Consider the following 11267-nt stretch of genomic DNA (forward strand, 5'->3'; position numbering starts at 1 on the left):
TCTTGAGTGAATTAAAAACTGTGCATTTGACATAACGTTGATGGTGATTAATTATTTTGCGTTAACAGTTGCACTTTCGATTCCCATTTCCGCTACGCAACCTAATTAGTTGCACAAATAAAGAGATAATAGGAGAGTAAAAATGAGGAAATACATAAAATTTAAAACAAAATCACTTAAAAAATAGTCATTCTTGAATGCACAAAGGCGAAGTTGAAAAGAATAAACTTTCAGGGTGGTAATGGCGTCATGCAAATGTGCATTGATGTGTATGAAACAAACGCCAACATCAGGCTTCAAAATGGTTGAAATGCATCATGACTGCGGCGACCGGAAATGATGATTTTTTTACCACACATACTCTCCCATAAGCACTTCTTTTTTGAGGTAATTCATTGAATGCATTACTTATGTATGCGTACATTGCATATTTAACCTTCATGTGCTCGGGATCGAAAGCTTGCGTAAACGGTCAGAAGTCAAGCTTTAGTTTGTAGGGTTTATCCTTTAAACATACGAACAAAACACGGTTACGTTAACTGTTATATTTACTTGTGTGGAATTTTTTACATATTTATTTTAAAAAATTTGCTAAACACATAATTAAGGTGAAAAAAATTTACTTTAAAAACATGTTACGACGCGCAGAAATCATTCGCAGAGAAAAGTTTGCAGAATTGAAAGATGTAAAATATTTGGTGCGAAAGGATGAATGGGTACTGAAAATGTCATTCAATAAATTTTTTTATCTTAAGCTAATAAAGTTAAAAGGACAATTTCAATAACTTTTTGACCATGTGCACCAAAAAATTTATTTTTTTTTAAATTTTATCTGATTTCCATATTGTTACTCTACATTCCACTCATTTTTTTTAATTAATCATATCCTTGAATTTTCAAAGTCCATAAAAATATCTGGCATCAGAGAGAAATACTAAAAACGCAGTTTTACCTTATTTGGTTCTTAGTTTCTTGATTATATTTATTTTTGTGTATGGAAGATATAATAAATAGTACTCTTAATAGCCTAAACTGCTTAGAATTAATATTCAGGAAGTTACTTTGACACGGTGGTACTGGAAATATTTTAATTAATTATTAAAAAAATTTCGGAAAAAATGCTACAAGAGTATACTACCGCGCACATGAAGGTTAATCGCTGTACCATTTTGCGTGTTGATAATAATGCCAAGCGACGATTTTCCAGCAGCAAGAATTACCAAAAAAATAAGAAAATTTAACAAACTGTTATTGTGCTTTTTTTTATTTCGACAGACGACAAATGACATAATGATGCCACTAACAGAAACGCGCGGAAGAATATGTATGTACACATGTATATGTACGACCGGCTATGTACGCAATTACGTAAGCACACATACCCTCTAGGAAGAAAGTTAACAACAATTAAGTAACGACACAAATTTTTAAAAAGGGTAATTTGAAATCGAATTTAAAGTAAAAGATTTAAGGAGAAAGCTCATTTAAAATTGTTTCTTTCGTATGGAAGTCGACCCGGTCTAAATAAGTACATGCATAATATGCATTAATTGTTCCATCACATGTGTGTATCTATGTATGTACACTTATGTGTTTGGTTTCAGCAGAAAGAAAGTTAAAAATTTTGCCAAGCTTACTGTCTTTCATTCACGAATATGGTTTTACTCGCTTTCTCGCTTTCTTTGGTATTGTATTTCCTGCACACTGAGTGGTAAGTTTGGAATTTTTTAATTTTTTTCGACACAAGTATAGAGAAGGTTTGCTCATTGCAATGAACACTGAAAATTTTTGCAGCACCACCTAGGAGGAAGTAGACATAAAATAACCCCACTGCGCCCCTGCCACCCTATTACTTTTAGCCACTATTCTTTGCCAAGTTTTATTGGTTGGCAGGAGATGCTGTTTCAATTTAAAATGTTGCAAAAGTCTCGACACCCACTCTAACTAAGAGCAAATTTACATACTTGCATATACATATGTATATACATACATTAGGGTTATGTTTTTTTTCCACTTTTTTTTAAATTTTGATTTGCCTGTGCTTGCATTCAATGAGCTTTTGTCCATATATTACTTTTTTGGCGATATTTTTGTTGGTTCGTGAAAATACCTCCCGCGCACTCTCATTTCATTTACAAGGCTGTTGCATGGCAAAGCCCCATACCTAGTATAAAAATTCGACCGAAATTCCTTTTTGCTTACCAAGTTTTGATTTAAAAACGATGGTTATCAGCACTAAATCCACGAATCTATTTTACTTTAATAAAACCATAAAACATTTGAGAAGAAAAACATGTTTGAATATTAATTTTCTCCACTTAGAAACTGATAATAAATTTCGCTATGCGAGGGAGTTTTTTTTATAATTTATCAAAATTGTGGTTATTTTTTTGAAATTTATACAAAAGTTGATCGTTTGCCACCACAGGCATTTTAATCTAAAAAAATCATAACCCTAACATATATATTTGTGTAGGGGTTTGAACGTCAGGTTGAAGTTGAGAGAGTTTTTTTAATATTCTGCAGCTTAAAAAATCAGCATGGACTGTACACAATTTCACGCGTTTATTGACATATACGCATGTACATAAGTATGTATGTGCATGTATAAGAGCATCCTCAGAGTGGCCGCTGAAAGCCGAGCCAATCCCAAGGATGGTGAATGCGAGAAATAAGCTTTAAAACTGGGTGCATAGAATTTTGTAAAAAATCGCGCCGACGCCACATAGTGGAAGCCAAACGGAGGCTCGGAATCGCGCTGAAAGGACGTATATTATTGAGTCTCTTTTTTAACAGGTAGCTGTTAGTTACCTTAAGCAAAATTATGGATATTGATGTTTTGATTATTGAAGTTTTTTCTCGTCCTGCTCTTTGGGATAAAAAAAGTCAAAGTGGAGCAATTCCAAATAGTTTCTTCTTAAAAAAAGTATTCAATACGGATCTTAATGAAAAAAATTCTTCATCTGACGAAATCATTTCTTTAAATTACCCTTGTATATATATCCACACATGTTATTACAAAATTAATACACGCGTAAAATTCAGCGCTGATACTCGCATCCACTCTGCCTTATAAATCTCATAAACAAATGAATAAGATCACCCAGGCCGGCGTGCGAGAATAAAGTATTTTTGCAGTGACGTAATTTTTCCGCCGCCATATGATTGAAACCAAGTGCATGAAGCCATGTGAATGAAACTGAAACGATTAAAAAATTACGTCAGCAATTTTTTATTTTTTTTAATGCAATTAAACGGTAACTAAAGACACTCGGTGTTAGGACTAAGAGAAGCGCTGAGTGCTCAGAACAAACTTCTCCAAGCAGCTGATGTTCATTTTGGAGGGCTTTTCGAGAGTGTTGAAAAAATGCGCACCGAGGTGCTTCAACCCTAGTCTGGCGAATGCCAGAAATGTTTAAATAAACAACTGGGCATCATTCTCTGAAGTCTTCTGAAGAGAAGCAGAGTTTTCAGATTGAAAAATTTTGATTTTCATGGATTCTATGCCATTTCTACGAAAAGTCCTTTTTTGCCCATACAAAATACATGGGAAACTTTGAGCGCTTTGAGCGACCTCTAAATATATTTTGATTTTAAAATAAAAAAACAGGGGTATACTTTTTTTCGGTATAGAACAATCCTAGCGGTCGAGAGCATTAAATTTCCGACTTTACTTTTTTTTTGGACCACCCTAATGTACATATAAGAGTGAATGACTCGGTTTTTCCAAACCGTTTCTGTTTGGATATCTACAGGCGTTTTCTGTTTACTCTTGATTTTTCGAATATCAATAATCTGATTTTTTCATCTGACAAATTGGGGTTTTTTCATTTCAAACCAATCTTGACCGCTCAATAAAAGTTTTGGGTTTTTCGAAGCTTTCAAGGCTTTTCCAGTTTAAGGGAAACCCCTAAATAGTTTTAACATTATATCCGAAGTTATCTGGGAATGAACACTTTATCATATTTGGTTCCCTTAAATCAATGTTTGGCGCTCAAACATTTTCTATGTGCTCGGCTGATCTTCTCCTCTAATTCGAGTTCTGCTTCTTCATATTGAGCAATTTTTACAAGAAATTTACTTAGTAAATATTTGGCTATGAGATATTGTACCTCGTCAAAGAACTATTTTGATACTTCTTTTAAAATGTTCTTAAACAAGTAAGAAAGTCTAAGTTCGGGCGGAGCCGAACATTAAATACCCGGCGCAAGTATTAAATATATGTTTTCCACCTTTCCGAAATCTACCGCTACATGATAAGCCGGGGTGTATAAATTTTAAGTAAATTAGCGTCCTTAAATTTCGAAATATTGAAATTTCAAGCATTTCTGAAATTTACCGTTATATGAAAAGCGGCCGTAATTTTAGTCCGATTTCAATAATTTTCAATGATTTGCTTTTATGTGGCAAGCACAATAAAAATACCGAGTTTTGTACAAATTGGTGCAACGGTTACTGAGATACATACATGTGATCATAAGTGGGCGGTGCCACGCCCATTTTCCAAAATTTTATCACAAACGTATTTCTTGGTAAATAATTGTTGCAACCATCAATTTGAGGAATCGAGGATTTCGTATTTTTCTAAATTACCGTTATATGGGATGTGGGCGTGGTTATTGTCCGATTTTAAAAATTTTCGGCCATTTGGCGTGCTGTACCTAAGCCAACAACTATGCCAAGTTTGGAAGAAATTGGTGCAGCGGTTACCAAGGTATACACATGTAACCATAAGTGGGCGTGGCTACGCCCATTTGCCAAAATTTTTTAATATTCTTATTTTTCGTCTAAAACTCATTGCAAATATCAATTTTGAGTGAATTATCTTTGGTAGTTACTAAAATATCGCAGTTTTCGCATTTCTGAAATTTACCGTAATATGGGAGGTAGGCGTGGTTATTGTCCGATTTCGCCCATTTTCAATACCATCCGTCTTACGCCCAGAAGAAGTTCACGTACCAAGTTTCGTTAAGATATCTCTACTTTTTCTCGAGTTATCGTGTGCACAGGCGGACGGACGGACGGACGGACAGACAGTCACCGCTTAATCGATTTCTCTTTTCATTATGATCATTTATGTATACATTTATCTATATCTATCTCGATTCGTTTTGCCTGTTACAAACAACCGTTATGTGAACAAAGTTATAATACCCTTGTGCACAAGTGCGCTCGGGTATAAAAATTTTAGCCATAGATACCCTGAGTCCAATTTTGGCCACGTAACCACCTACCGTGGTCACAGAGATCTCTGCGGACGCGAAACCGAATTTTATATACCCGGCGCAGGTATCAGATATCGTCGTTTCAACTTTCCCCGATTCATACTTTTTCGATAATATGATGACTTAGGCTCAATGAAATAATTGAACCAAATTTGGTAGAAATTGATAAATCGGTTACCGAGATACATATTTGTGGTCATAAAGGGACGACACCACACCCATTATCCAGAAATTTCACAAGGATACATTTTTTTATGAAAATTCTACTTTACATATTAATTTTCAACAATTTGCATTCAATATTTACAGGAATATCGTATTTCTTGTATTTTTCGAAAATATTTTTATATGGAAAGTGGGCGTGGTTACAGTCCGATTTCGATCATTTTCATTGCCAACCTACCCTAGGTAAAGGGGAACCTACACCAAATTTCTTTGAGATATCTAAATTTTTGCTCGAGTGGCTTAATCGACTTCTCTATAGCGGTCCAAAGTTATCCGGTAACATACGCACATACACATGTAAAAAAAATTTAAATATATTCCGATGAATTGATAACCTCCGTCCTTTTTTGAAGCGCCGTAATTATAAAGAAAATGCAATATTTCGGCGAAATTGCAAATGGTAAAAACTTAAAATTTTTCACGACAAATTTGGCACCTTTTATTGGAGCATTTCAGGTACATTGGTTGTTTTGAACTGGAGACTTATGTATATAAAAAATTTTACATTTCTTATTGGGGTAGCAAGTTTAACATGTTTTACGTATTTCCAAACAATAAACACCAGAACCGCTGGGTAATTCAATATCGGGTTTTAAGATAATAATAAGGGTATTTGTATCTCGAGGAGTAGGTTTATTGCTTGCCCGCCGTTTCATATGTGGTAATCCTCTTCCAGAATATCTTCCTTCTATATTGGACTAAAACTTGAAGTGTAAGGCCGTACGTTATTATTGAAGTGAAACTTCTTTAGGGCCGTTGGTTGGTTGGGAGTAAATTGGCAAATTCAGCGGAAATTGCACACGGATCTGGCTGGGACGGAAATGATGCAACGGAAATGATTGGGGCTGAAACAAGTACTTCTTGTGTATATGCAACGGAAATGATGCAACAGAAATGATGCAACGGAAATGGTGCAACGGAAATGGTGCAACGGAAATGGTTGGGGCTGAAACAAGTGCTTCTTATGTGTATGCATATGGTATAAATTTAACAAAAATTTGCTAACAAAAGGTTAAAGAATAACACTTAGAAACAGACCAATACAAGAATGAAAGTAAAGGGGAGTACGTACATAGACAAATAAAATGATTATGGCAAAGGTAAAAATAACAACAAAAACAAAGATGCGTAAAGATAAAGGCAAAAATGAAGACCAAGGTAAATCTAAACACTGAACAAGATAAATCTGAACAGCTGAAAAAAATGATGAACATAGAAGTAAAGACAAAGAGGAGGATGCGGATACTGATAAAAGCAAAGATCAAGTTAGGGGAAGAAAGATTAAAATAGAGGTAATTAAAGAGGAAAAGATATAGAGAGAGACACAGAGACTCAATCTGGGAACTATTTTTGAATGGTAGAGATTTTCGGGACTCTCGAGACCTATCGATAAAATAATCGATATTTTTATCGATTTTGTTATCGATTTGTTATCGATATTAACCGATTTTGTTATCGATATTCATCGATTTTGTTATCGATAATTATCGATTTTGTTATCGATATTTATCGTCTTTGTTAGCGATATTTATCAATTTTGTTATCGATATTTATCCGATTTTGTTATCAATATTTATCGATTTTGTTATCGATATTTATCGAATTTGTTAATGATATTTATCGATTTTGTCATCGATATAAATCGATTTTGTTATCGATATTTATCGATTTTGTTATCGATATTTTTATCGATTTTCTAATCGATTTAGCTACCAATGGCATTATCAATGTTGCTATTGAAATTTTTATCGAATTTGTCATCGATTTTGGTATCGGTATTTTGATGGACGTTATAATCGATTTTGTTATCGATAGAGTATAATGATAAAAATGAAGATAATGGAAAAACAGAATAACATGAATGTTATTAAAACGAACAGTGGTAGAGGTAGGAATCTACATTTATAGAAAAAAAGCGAAAAAATATAACTTTAAGCAAAAGCAGATGTGTGTATGTATAGATAGATAAGTAACGTAAGTTTCACACTTCTACAGTGTGGCCCAGGCGCACTTACTTTTTTATTCATCTAGAGCGCCATCTCCGTCAAATGACCTACTGGTACATGCCTAAGGAATTAAAATATTATAAAAATCGCAATACACACAATAATATTTCAATTACATGAATGAACATTGGTCGGTAACTCGTATGATGTGGATTGTAATGAAATTTTTAAAACGGATATGTTATATGGAAATGCAATATGCTCTCTATACAAACCTTACCCTTCCACGACTCAATATATATATATATATACAGTGAAACCCACTTCGAAATTCTCCGCTTAAGTACCAAACTTGCTTAAGTAACCAACATTTTTGGGCACCCTGATAAATTTTTTGTACCCCATTTACCATTTTACTTATAATTTTCCCCTTTTAAGTGCTCCCGCAACACATTCGACAAAAAAAATTTTAGCGACTTGAACCTTGGACATCATTACACTAAAATTGAATGGGCTATAAACACTTCTGAGAAAAAAAATTTATATTTTGATGAAAATTTGATGATTTTTTTTTTTCAGTGTTCTAAAATATGTTAAGCTTAGGGTTATGAATATGGTATTTGTTAGGGAATGAACTGTGTTTTAATGGAAAATTCTTAAAAATTAATAAATACGCATAAGTGGCAATCAACATCATTTTGAATTTGGTCCGAAATTATAGATATTTCCAACACTGTATGTATAAATAAATATGTATAATCAATGACTTTAGAGAATTGAATTCTTGTAAAAATGACATAACATTGCTTTATCATTTTTTTTTTAATAACGTTTTTATACCCGAGCGGACTTGTGCACCTTCTATATAACGGTAATTTACAGAAGCACGAAAACTGCGAATAAATCAGTAACTACTGAAGTTAATTGATTCAAAATCAATAATTACAATAACCACTTAGCAGAAAATTAGATTATTATATATTTTTGCATAAAGGGCGTGGCGCCGCCCTCTTATGACCACAAATGTGTATCTCGGTAACCGATTCATCAATTTCTACCAAACTCGGTGCACTCAAGAACGAAATTTGTTGAAAATTATTCAAATCGGACTGAAATTACACCCACTTCCCTTATAAAGTTAAATTTCAGACATCCGAAAACTCAGATATTTCAATAACTCAGAACACTAATTATCTCCAAGTGAATAGTTACAACAATCTTTTAACAATAAATAAGACTGCTATAGACTTTTAGGAATTGGGCGTGGCACCGCTCACTTTATGACTCGGTAACCACTTTATAGATTTCTACCAAACTTGGTTCAATTATTTCATTGAGCCTAAGTTAGCATACTATCGAAAAAGTATGAAATCGGGAGAGCCCCCCCTGCTTATCATGAAAATGTAGTTTAGAGAAAGTTGAAACGACGATATTTGATATTTGATAAGTACCCGTTTCGAGGTACTTAAGCGGGTTATTTTAAGTACCCAACCCAACTCAAAAAGCTGACATTTTTCGTGAGGTACTTAAGCGGGTTTTACTGTACTCGAAATCAATTTCGTTGCATAGATGCTACAATCTACTCCCTGTGATGACTTTTCATAAACATAAATGATTGCAGCTGTATTGCATATTCGGCGAAATGGTATGTATATACATATGTGCTTATGAAGAGAATATTCCAGTCCGCAATCTACAATGCACGCTCGCTGTGGGACAATTGGCATTCACAACATGGTACTTGGCTCTTGGTACTTCCCACTTTCCAAGTAAAGAGTTTCATTTTCAATGTTCTTTCAGAAAATGACCATAAAATTTAAGGAATGTCAATAAACTGAATAGGGATTTCAGAGAAGCTGAAAATATCACGCTCACAATGTACTTAAGCAAATAGCGGGTGTGTCTGTCCGGCATCATTCCACACCTAGATTGTTTCTTGATGATGGCTTGTAAAGAAAAAATCAGCAACACCATTTCATGTCACATAGGAAAATAGGAATGAGTACAATTTGATAGACCTACATACATATGTATGTATATAACAACGGCCCTCTGCAATAACGACACAACTCAAACTTTCATGTTTTTCATTAAAGCTCTTAAAGGGTTCGCGTATCATAATTTAGCAATAATGTGTCTTGGAACGTAATTATTGTGTATTATTTGTAATCATTCTGTAGGGAAAATTTTTAAAGCTTTGAAATTATGAATACTTTCTAAAGATTGCGTAAGGAAAAGACGAAATAACTAACGAATGAAGTCCACGTGTAGTAGTGAACAACGGAACGAAAAATTTTAATAAAAGAATATGTAACCCAATGTTATTGCGCGATGAATTACCGCAAAATTCGAAAAAGGTTGTTATTTCCTATAAAAGCATCACTAACCGATCGACAGTTTTTGACTTATGTCAGTATTCACAATAGATGTAAGACTGTTCTGTAGTAAGGGCTGCCTGCTCCGATTTCTGACTATCGACACGATTGCGCCCCCTGCCGAGTTGATAATAATATATGTACATATGGCACACCGTCTTCATAAGATTCAAAACTCAAAATAATACGTTCGTCAGAAAAAGCGAGAAACTATTTCGTAGCTCATGCTAATCATATGGGCAAGGGCGACTTTACCTCAGGGTTTTTAACAAATTATGTATAAATAAAAGCTTTGTGTACATTTTTAGCGCTTAATTTCAAATATGCGAAATTTTGAGTTGTGACTCTTTTGAAGACGGTGTGCGATATTTCGATTTTCCACAAAAACCTACGGATATTTCGCTATATAGCTCAAAAAATTAAATTTTGAGGACCATCGATATGCACCAAACGAAAAGACAAGAAAAGGGTAGCAGCAGGGAAAATAATCAGACGAACAACGACAAATAAACGAAACGTAAGTGGGGTGTGGTCATGCGGCCGGAGAAATGACTTAAAGGAGAGATAACTTGAAGCAATGAAACCAAAAGTATATTTTTTCCGGTCTTACGATCATTCGCTTTGCAGTAGGAATATGGAAGTATCAGGTTGGTTGTCCCAGTTTGATAGAGGTGTGAAGAAGTGGTTTTTGTTATTGTCTACCACTGTTGGCCACCACAAATAAATTCAAGGGCTATAAGAAACTATTCAACTTAGTAAGTACATGTGTGTATGTAGGTTCAATTTAAATACCTCTGAAACGCAAGTCCATATACATACATATACATATAGCCATGAGTATACTTACAAATATTGAATAAATTTTCAAGAATGTCTTTAATGTATCTTGAAGTGTAATTTCCTCAATTACCTTACTTAGTCCGGGGCGCATGTGAAACATAGCTATACTTGGAATGACTTCTTCTTCTAATATTGTGAAGCTTAAGTTAAGCTATATAATGTAGCCAGATGTAAATGCAAATATACATTTTTTGGGTATAACAGAAAGGGACACTGCGACCTAGAAGATGTTTTTGTTTGTATGTTATTAGCCTCTCTTATGAAGCTTAAAGGTTTTTTGGTAGACGAATTCCTCAGCTTAAGGGCATCGACTGTCGGAGAATCACACATAATGAGTTCAGATGTCTCCTCGTTTTCAAGGCAATGACAGAAATCCGCCTCTGTGGAAAGACCAATCCGGTTCGTGTGAGAGCGCAGGTGATTGTGGCCCGTCAGGTAGCCTAAAAACCAACTCAATATCGGCTCTGCTCAAAAGATGTATATTTTGAATGAAGATTTGAATTCCGAGTACCATCATTGTCGCTGGGTGTTAATGTAATAATGATGGTCGAAGAGAGAAAAGTTTTAGGGATAAATTTGGAAAATATTTTAGGAGGAAACAATTGCAGTCGAAACTACAAACAGGTCCTTCCTATAGCTAAAAGTTGTGGCCAACA

The sequence above is a fragment of the Rhagoletis pomonella genome, unplaced genomic scaffold, assembly GCF_013731165.1.
Source record: "Rhagoletis pomonella isolate Grant_MI unplaced genomic scaffold, Rhpom_1.0 Rhpom_scaffold_00003, whole genome shotgun sequence".
NCBI classification, from domain to species: domain Eukaryota; kingdom Metazoa; phylum Arthropoda; class Insecta; order Diptera; family Tephritidae; genus Rhagoletis; species Rhagoletis pomonella.